At 45.5% G+C, this 10,485-nt stretch overlaps 1 long non-coding RNA gene and 1 pseudogene across 2 annotated transcripts in view; one reads left to right on the top strand and one right to left on the bottom strand.

The window, feature by feature from the left end:
• Positions 1-1,372: 1,372 nt before the first annotated feature.
• Positions 1,373-10,485, bottom strand: part of LOC147581516 (uncharacterized) — a 188,454-nt gene continuing 179,341 nt past the window's right edge. For both annotated transcript variants that reach the window (XR_015249988.1, XR_015249986.1), the window contains one exon: positions 1,373-1,594. This is a non-coding gene — a long non-coding RNA (uncharacterized LOC147581516). The remainder of the gene's footprint in view (positions 1,595-10,485) is intronic.
• Positions 2,123-3,780, top strand: LOC112869864 (V-type proton ATPase subunit E 1 pseudogene; annotated as a pseudogene).

The raw sequence follows: 10,485 nt of genomic DNA, 5'->3' as shown, positions 1-10,485 counted from the left end.
TATATATGTACATATATATGTATTTTGAAGAGTATAGAGCTGTCAGTTTTCCTATCTCCCTTGCTCTGTTTTTACCTTTACACCCATAGCTCGTATGTATCCACTTCTTTTCCCTCTCTCGATATTCTTTTCCAATCTTCCATTTAGAGGGTAAGAGTATGGGACATCTTCCCCATCTGTGTTCTGCAGGGTTGGTCAACTACCACCTCTGGGAGGCAGTGGGACAGAAAAACTTAACTCTCCTCTTCTTTAGGTGTCTCCTTGAAGCATTGGGAGCTCAGATTGATAGCATTTTCATCCCCATTCGTTGATCCCTGAAACAAAAAGATACACCAAAACTTTATTATTCAGGCAGTAGAATTGCAGATTATAGGCACGGTTGAAGAGTTTGGTGAATTTCGGCAACGATTCTGCCTCTTATAAAATTGAGATTATATATCTTTCATGAAGAAAGAACAATGGCTCCCATTTTCTGGGTGCCTACCCGTGTGCCAGTCCGGCGCAAAATCCTTAGCTCACACCCACTCATTCTACGCCTTTGTAACAGGATGTTAAATGTGACGTCTCTATGTATTTGGCAGAGGTTTCAAAGCTTGGGAACAAGGGATGCCAGACATTTCTGTAGAACCTGTTCTGCCACCGTCACCCATCACCCACCTGCAAGACAAAGTGAAAAAATCCACTGAGAAAAATCACGGCTTGAGTTTGTCATTCAGCAATTTTATGCCGTGATAGAGAGCCATGTTCTCTATAAGCGTGTCAGACTTGATCTGTTGTATGGTTCGGTTTAGCTCAAGTTTTATTTCTTAGGAAAACCAAAGCCCCTCAGACTCTACACGAGTCCTTTTTGGTTCCCAGAGTTTGGAGCAAAGGCTCAGGTGACCCCACAACTGCAAAAGTCCATTTTCCCATCTGAATTGGTAAATAGGCCCAGTGAAGAAAAGTGGCAAAGTAGTATATTCTTAACATTTCCCTAGAATAAGACATACAAGGATAACGTGACGCTAGCTTATTAACACCCCCTACCCCCCAGATTTTTTTAAAAATTACTTTTAAGGTTTATTCATTTTTCAGAGACAGAGAGAGACACAGCGTGAGTGGGGGAGAAGCAGAGAGCGAGGGAGACACAGAATCTAAAACAGGCTCAAGGCTCTGAGCTGTCAGCACAGAGCCCTGGGACTCGAACTCATGAGCCATGAAATCATGACCTGAGCTGAAGTTGGACGCTTAATCTACTGAGCCATGCAGGTCTCCCCGCTGTCCCCACAGCTTTTTTATTTCTTGTAGTGCTCTTGTGTAATGTTGGCATTTGGAGTTTGTTAATTTTCAGTTAACTCTTACATTAGTTTCCTATGGCTGCCGTGACAAAGTAACACAAACTGGGCGGCTTAAAACAACAGAAATCTATTCTCTCACAGTTCTGGAGGCCAGAAGTCTGCAGTCAATGTGTTGGCAGGGCTGTGCCTTCTCTGAAGCAGAGGGAAGGATCCTTCCTTGCATCTTCCAGCTTCTGGTGGCCCCAGGTGTTCCTCGGCTTCTGACAGCATGACTCCAGTCTCTACGTCCATCATCACGTGGCTTTCTCCCTGTGTGTCTGTGCACAAATTTCCCACCTTTTATAAGGGCACCGGTCATATTGCATTAAGGGCCAATCCTTCTCTGGTATGACTTTATCTTAACGCAGTTAATTACAACTGCAAGGACCCTATTTTTAAAGAAGGTCACATTTTGAGATACTGAGGGTTAAGACTTCAACATATCTTTTTTTGTCAGGCGAGGAGGGAACACAATTCAACCCATAGCAATAATCAATCACGTTTCCAGTCCACTTGGAAGCAGAATTTCTTCTTTGCGAAGAAATCTAAGGTTGCCTCTGAAGCCTGCCTTCTCCTGGGGGCCCCTTCTGTCTGCTCTACCGCTGGGCATCAGATCCCCCACCAAGACACAAGGGATTTCATCCATTGCTGGCCCTGAATTATGTAGGGTATCCCTCTTAGAATCTTTACTTTATAAATGTCAACCATTTGACTTGAGCTGGAAGAAAAACACTTCAGGATAGAGCAGAGGCAGAGAAAGGAGCAGGGGAGTGAGAAAGTCCCCAGGATGCCAGAGCAGCACGGGAATGCCTCAGAAACACATTGCCAACCAACCCGGCCCTCTGTATGCTGCTTTGGACGGAGTTAGCAAAATGGACGTGGGTTGAAATCGGTCTTTGAATGGCAGTTGTGGAAAGTCACTCCTGGCAATCACACCCTATCTCTGCTGAGTATGACCGAGACGCATGCTAGCGGGTTGAATGGAGCAACTGGGGCTGTGCAACCGACCAGAGGGCAGCAGCAGAGAGGGACCCCATCTGGGAGCCACGGTCAGGTGGCATTCCAGCACTGACAGTTTGTGGCATTTTCCCAAGAAGGACCGATTACGTTTGTTATCCAAAATTAAAACCATTTAGCCCTTCCTTCCACCGCCTCCTTCTAACCTCTTCTCCAGCCAGTGGCCCTCAGCGATGCTGATGTGCAGAAGCAGATTAAGCATGTGATGGCTTTTATTGAACAAGAAGCTGATGAGAAAGCAGAAGAAACTGATGCAAAGGAAGAGCTCAACATTGAGAAAGGTCGTCTTGCGCAAACCCAAAGACTGAAAAGGATGGACTACTGTGAGAAGAAAGAAAAGCAGACTGAGCAGCAGACGAAAATTCAGATGTCTAATTTAATTAATCAAGCTAGGCTCAAAGTCCTCAGAGTGAGAGGTGACCTAATTACAGACCTGCTGAATGGAGCAAAACAGAGACTCGGCAAAGTGGTAAAGGATACAACCAGGCACCGGGTGATCCTGGATGGCCCGGTCCTCCAGGTTTGTACCAATTGTCGGTGCTCTGAATGATCGTTCGCTGCAGGAAACAGGATTTCCCTACGGTAAAGGCCGCAGTGCAGAAAGCGATTCCTATGTACAGAATCGCTGCCAGAAAGAGATGTTGATGTCCACATTGATCAGGAGGCTGCCCTGCCTGAAGAAATAGCTGGCAGAGTTGAGATCTATAATGGGGATCGTAAAATAAGTTTCCAGTCCCCTAGAAAGCCAGCTGGATCTCATAGCCCAGAAAGCAGATGATGCCAGAAGTACCGGGTGCTTTATGTGGTGCAAATGCCAACAGGAAGTTTTTGGGCTTAGCCTTTGGGAGCGGTGGACGTGATCCACGGCTCTCTGGGAAGGAGGTGTTCCGATCTGTGCCACTGAAGCCTTGGCAGACTCTCTGGCTCGTTCTCAGAGGTGCTCCTGAGGCACCTCCTTCCCACTTCTGCAGGAGCACCATGAACTTGTGTCTACCTCCCGCTGCATCTAACACCTTACCTGCTATACAGAGGCTGCTATATAAACACACGAATAAATAACTCTTAAGGCAACATTTGACTGTGTGAGCCTTGAAATCTTAAGTGGAATGAAGATCACTACTTTTACGAATTAAAACAGCAATGGAGCCCAGTGTGGGGCCTGAACTCATGACCCTGAGATCAAGACCTGAGCTGAGATCAAGAGTCAGATGCGTAACAGGCTGAGCCACCCAGGCGGACTTCAACAAGAAATTTCTGATGCCTTAAAAACTTGTGTTGTTTCCTATAAAAGATTTGAGAGGTAAAGCTAGAGGTGGGGGGGGGGGGGACTGCCAGCTTGTAAACCAAACAAGGGATAGTGATTAAAATGTGACAAAAACCTTTCTGTATTTAATGAATGGTTCCACGTCAACAAATAACAGGAATATAAAAAATACAGCCATTTACACTGCTTGGCATTCAACCGTGTCATTGTGCTAAACAGGAAAACAAAGGTACTTAACCTTTGTTTTTTTTTTTTTTGTATTTTGATGGGAGGTGACTGGGTCTAGTGGAAATAATTTGGGTCTTGTATAATATTAGCATTTGCTGTTTGTTCATTTAAAAATTTTGGCGGGTAGGGGCGCCTGGGTGGCTCAGTTGGTTGAGTGTCCGACTTCGGCTCAGGTCATGATCTCGTGATCTGTGAGTTCGAGCCCCGCGTTGGGCTCTGTGCTGACAGCTCAGAGCCTGGAGCCTGCTTTGGATTCTGTGTCTCCCTGTCTCTCTGCCCCTCCTGGGGCATGAGCCTGCTCATGCTCTTTCTCTCTCTGTGTCAAAAATAAATAAACAATTAAAAAAAAAATTTTGGCGGGTGGGAAATAAACTTTCCTGCTTTGAGTTTTCTCGTGCATTAAGTGAAGACAATGACATCGGCATTACGGATATATGCACTACGCGATGGCAACTGTGCTAGAACGGTACACACCGCCATCTTTTTTTCGTCCTCTGATACCACCCACCTCTCCTTTCAGAGACTGGCCCAGGACTTGGCCTCCTACCAGGGTAAGTCTCAAAAGAGTTGCCACCACACCTGCGCTCTCACCCGGGTCCTTTCCCACCCTACTCCAGTCAGTTCTCTGTCCCTGGAATTCTGCAGGCACGGCCCCCGTGAAGTTCACCAGTGACTTCCATCTGCTACCTCATGCTCAGCCTTCTGTCCTCAGAGCAACATTTCCCAGCTGAGTGCTCTGCCCTTCTGACAACACGTTTCTCCAGGCTTCCAGGACTTCACAGTTGTCTGGAATTCCCCTCACTGCACAGTCCTTTTTCGTGTCTCTGTAGTTTTCTTCTCCTTGTGGACTTCTAAGTGGGAGAGTACTCCAGGCCCCCGCTCGGGGACGCCTTCTCCTGTCCTCCCCTCCCTGCCTAGGCCATCAGGTCATCTCACGCATATGCCAACGACTCTTGGTCTGTCGCCTTACCCTGGGAATTACATGTGGCCACGTCCACCCGGAGGTCAATAGGATACTTCAACCTTAACATAACCCAGAGCCCCACTGAACCTCTGCCAGTCTTCATCGCCCTCCACGAGTCTTCCTCTTCTGACTCCACTGGTGTCCCTTCCATCGAGTTGCTGGGGAAAGAACCCAGAAGCCATCCTGGACTCCCATTCTGTCCCTTTCCATGTCCGACCCATCAAAGTTGTATCAGGGTTGCTTCCAGAACGTATCTTGAATCCAACCACTTCCCATCATCTCCGTGGCTAAAACTGTAATGCCAAACACCATCATGACTCCACCTGGTGTCTGCCTGGTGGCTGGTCACCCGAGAGTCCATTATCCACATAGAAAGCGAGAATCAGATGACGTCACTCTCCTGCTTGAAGCCTCCCAGTAGCTCTTACTGCCGCCAGAATGGAATATGAAGTCCTTGGCCTGGCCTGTAGTTCTGACACGACCCGGCACCAGTCTTGTTCTCCACCTGAATCTTTAGCATTTCCTCCTCATCCATCCAGACCCAGCTTCAGTGGCCACCGGTCTGTCTCCCTCGCGTGTCATGCTTCTTCCTTCCTTAGCACCTCTGCACTTCTCTTCTCTGCCAGGAACTCTCTCCCTGAGACTATCGTGTGCTCTCTCCTCAAGATGTAGGTCTTTGATGGTTCCTGCTCAGAGACTGTCCTGATGTGCCTGGCAGGAAGGGCCTTCCACCCCATTTCAATGCTTTCCATTACCTCATTTTACCCTCTTCTCAGAACACAGCTCCATCTGACACTATACCTGGTACTTCTCTCTTTATGTGACAGTGTGACAACGGTATGTTTCCGATCCATGGAACGGACAGAGAAATCCATATTCTACATGATACACAGAGGACAGGCTCATGACATTTGTGTGGGATGAGTGAAACTTAAAATGCCGATAAACGGTAAGCATTCAGTAGATTTGTCTCCTCCTGTCCTTTATTTTGGGGGAATAAATTTAAAACCTCTGACTTCTCTTTGTATATTTTTATTATGCTGCCCTTTATTGTGGTCTCCACGTGTTAGGGTCTAGGCTAGGGGGTGAGGATCTCAAAATGAGTGAAATCTGGTCCTTTGGGAAGGTGTAATCTAGTAGGTGAGGTAGGCACATCAATAGACGTTTTAAAAAATTGTGCAAATATATATATGTGTTTATTATACATAATATGATATCGATCATTTTAACCATTCGTAAGTGTACAATTCAGGGGCATTAAGTACATTCACAGTGTTGTTCAACCGCTCTCTCTCCAGAGTTCTCATCATCCTGCCACAACTCTGTACCAATTAAACAATAATTCCCCCCACCCCGATCCCAGGTTACCTCTCTTCTACTTCCTGTCTCTATGAGGTTGCCTATTCCAGGTACCTCCTATAAGTGAAGTCGTATAATATTCGTTCTCTGTGTCTAGCTTATTTCACGGAACATAACGTTTGCAAGGTTCACCCATGTTGTAGCACTTATCACAATTTCATTCCTTTTTATGAATAGTATTCCACTGTATGTATATAGCTCATTTTGCTTATCCGTTCATCTGTGGATGGCATGTGAAAATGCCGGAAATATAGCAGGTACTCAAGAAACATTAGTTTCTTTCCTTGATTGAGTGATTGACTCTGTTAGGTCACCACGGTTGAGGTAGAAGTAGCATCTACGAGGTGGAATATTTTGGTATTTTGATACCATGATTTGCCAATTTTAGGGCTGAGATTAGAGAGAGATGTACTTGGTGAGAATAACCAGGAGGGAGGCAAGGCGTGGGTGGTCCGCACTCCCATCCATATACAGGGGGTGACTTGGTGGAGGAGTAAGTTATGCCTAAAAGGATGATCGATGTGGGGCGCCTACAAATGAGGATGGATATGGGCTTCGTAAAACCTTGTTCACTGATCCCACCAAATATGATTGTTGCTGGAAAAGACTTGTCAAGGCCCAAGATATGCTTCGACTGATCTTTTGGCTCCACCTAATGGAGTGAAGTGGTATTTCATTGTCTTAAAAGCCAGACGTAGTGGTTGTCTTTAGACCCAATTGTAAATGGGGTGGTGTTTGTATGTTTATGTCTATGGTTGTTCTTAATCTAAATGTGCCTTGTATCATTAAGAATTTAGTTAGGATAACTCTAGAATGTGTCTCATATGCGTGCTACAGGAAAGCAGAGGCAAGGGACTGCAGTAATTTGCCCAGGGTTACTCAGTGAGTTTAATACTTGTCTTGCAAGAAACTAATCATCTATTCCATGCTGCCCAGGACACAGAAACCCCGAGACTTCGCATCAGACCATCCCACAGGTAATACAGTGTTTATCTGGCACAACTGAGAGTCCTGTGGCTCTAACTGCTTGGCCTGAGACCAGTGGGCGGGCTCAGAGCTCCCGGTGACTTTTCTAGTGCTCTCTGCTTTTATCTTCATTGTCTTCTTCGGTGAAGTTTACGTCCACCTCTGGCCTCTGGCTTTGCACAGCTGCTCGGTCGCCTTTTCACAAAACCTTCTTTACCCTATGCTATTCTTCCACTTGTCAGCAGGTGTCGGCAAATCTCAGGGAGTAAAATGCACTGTACCAAGATGCAGTCTTTTGTCACAAAATTGGGGAGGAGAGGAGACGGATGAAGAAAATGGGCAGTGATGTACCAATTGTGCCTATATCGCAGTGCGCTTCCTTAAAAGAGAGTGTCGTCCTTGAGACATGGCTTGAGATCGCGGTCTAAATATCAGCGCAAGTCTTTCAGGGGCCTCGTCACTTTTGTTACTTAAGTGACTTAAACTCTGAGCCACCGCTACCCCGCCTGTAAAAATGAGAACAAACCCTACCAACCTCTCAGGATAAGATGCCACAGAATGTGTTAGCTTCCTATACTTCCCTATTGCACCCTGGAAGTAGAGTGTTGGTAAAAAAAAAAAATGGTGGGGAGAAGAAACATCAGTGACTGCCTCCTCTCATTCACTGAGCTGACAACAGATCAATTTACATTAAAAACGTAATCTATAGTCTCTGCATAGATAAGTCATAGAAGGGTTTATTAATCCCCTGTAGCGGCCACAACCAATTACCACAGAGGTTTATTGCCTTACAGTCTGAAAGGTGGAAGCCTGAAATCTGGCAGGGCTGTTCTCCATTCTTTGGCTGGTGGCAACACCACTCCAGGCCACTCTGCCTCAGGGTCACATTGCCTTTTTCTCCTCTGTGTGCAGACTCGCTCTCTGCCTCTAATACGGAAATGTGTGTTTGTACGTAGGGCCCACCCAGATAATCCCTCCATGAGATCTCTCCATCTCATGGTCCTTAATCACATCTGCAAAGACTTGCCATATAAGGTGACCTTTGTGGGTTCCAGAGATGAGGACCTGACATCTTTGGGAAACCAGCTGTCAGCCCACCGCAGAGGGGATTAGCGAGTGCGCTCTTTGAGGCCCGGGCATGACCCCCAGGATGCAGGAAGTGAGGTTACCTGAGCAGAGATTGTGCAGTAATCTCTCTCTTCCTCCATTCCAAGATAGGGGGTGTTCGGGGAGTTGCAAGAAACTTTCTGGCTTGGCAAATGTGGGAATGGAAGAAATGTTAGGGGCATGGAATATTTCTGTGAAGAAATGGAATGCCTTGCACAGAGGCCCTCAAAGTCTGCAATCTGGGCCAATGCACGGAGTGGAAGAGGGTTCGACAAACATTGCCTCCAATTACTCAGCTGTGCCACTAGAGTGGTGAAGGAGCTACAGACAATACGTAAAGAAAGGACTATACCTCTGCTCTGATTTTTGTAAAATAAATTCAGACTTACCCTCAGAGAATGGCTGAAGGAAGTTCTCCAAACATGAAAGAAATGACAAAACGATAAAACTTGGGAAATCAGAAGGAAAGAAACAATGAAGCAAGAATGTTCGCTCTCATGACTTACTCAACGTGGTGCTAGAACATCTCGCATAGAAAATCTTCCCACATCTAAAAAATACTCCTAGAACTTATGAGTGTACTTAGCAAGGCTACAAGATATAAGATCACAATACAAAAAGCAATTTTATCTCTGTGTACTAAAGATGAACAAGGGGGCACTGACATTAAAAACACACTACTTGCTAAAGTACACACTACTTTACCATTTGCTAAAAACGAGAGAGAGAGAGAGAGACAGAAAAACAGGTAGAAATCTAGCAAAATATGTACAAGACTTGTATGTGAAAAGCAACAGGTACTAATAAAAAAGGCAAAGAAGGTAGAAATAAATGGAGAGATATACTGTGTTCACAAATTGGAAGATGGAATTTGGTAAAGGTGTGAATATCTCCAAATTGATTTACAGGTTCAACATAATTCCTAACAAACTCCTAGCAAGATACTTTTGTAGATGACAAAATTATTCTAAAATTCACACAGAAAAGGAATGAAAATATTGACAACAACTTTGAAAAAGGATAAAGTGGGAGGAATCAGCCTACCTAAATTTGAGACACGCTTTATAGCTACAGTAAGCAAAACTGTAGTAAGGGCAGGGGATAGACGTATAGATCACTGCAAGAGGAGAGAGAATGCAGAAACTGATACACATGAATATACCCCACTGATTTTCAACAAAAGTGCAGCATCAATAGAAGATCTACAAGTAGCCTTTTGAAAAGATGGCTCCAGAGCGACTGGACCTCCATAGGCAAATACATACATACATACATACATACATACATACATACATACATATATACATATGCCGGGTGGCTTAGTCGGTTAAGCATCCGACTTTGGCTCCCCTCTTATCTCGTAGTTCATGAGTTCAAGCCCCACATTGGGCTCCCTGCTATCAGCAGAGAGCCTGCTTTGGCTCCTCTGTCTGTCTGTCTCCCTCTCTCTCTCTCTGCTCCAACCCTGCTCATGCTCTCTCTCTCTCTCAAAAATTAAAAACAAAAACCATATAGAAGTGCAGGGGATCAAAGATGTGGCAGGTGCAGACTCTGCACCCACAACACTCCTGGCACTAAGTGCTTTCAAAGGTCCCCGTGAGTGACACGCCTCCCTGGTGACTACCCTCAGTATTTTCAAATCATACCTATTGTCTTTAGTAAAGTTAACATAGCCGCTAACCGATTTACTTTACAGCCATAACAGAAAGCTCTTCAAATCATTAATAACTAGGCAGCTTTTGCCAAGGAGTCAGGAATAGAAGAGCAGCGAGTTAGATGCCAGGATAACTGGGCTGTAGTCCCCACACTGTCACAGTGCCATGCGTGGGCGAGTCCCTTGAACTTCTGGAGACCTGTTTTTTCCTTGCACAAAATGCTGATAATACCTGTTTTCCTGCTAGAATTTTTTTTTAAGTTTTATTTATTTATTTTGAGAGAGACAGAGACAGCACGAACAGGGGAGGGGCAGAGAGAGAGAAGCCCATGCAGGCTTTGAGGTGTCAGAGCAGAGCCCGACACAGGGCTCGACCTCACAAACCACGAGATCATGACCTGAGCCAAAGTCAAGAGACAGAGGTTTAACCAACTGAGCCACCCAGGCACCCCACCTGTTAGAGTTTTCAAAGTATAGTCAGAAGCCTGAGGTTCTAATCCCAGTTCTGCTATTTACCAGCAGGGCAATTGTGGACCCATTTTCCTCATCTCTGCCATGGAAAGGACAGTATCACCCCAAACTTCAGAATTCCAGCTCATGCTACATCTCC

The sequence above is a fragment of the Puma concolor genome, chromosome B1 (genome assembly GCF_028749965.1).
Source record: "Puma concolor isolate L17-30 chromosome B1, mPumCon1.1.hap2, whole genome shotgun sequence".
Taxonomy (NCBI): Eukaryota; Metazoa; Chordata; class Mammalia; order Carnivora; family Felidae; genus Puma; species Puma concolor.
The sequence above is the reverse complement of the archived record's forward strand: the minus strand, read 5'-3'. Positions and strand labels throughout refer to the sequence as shown.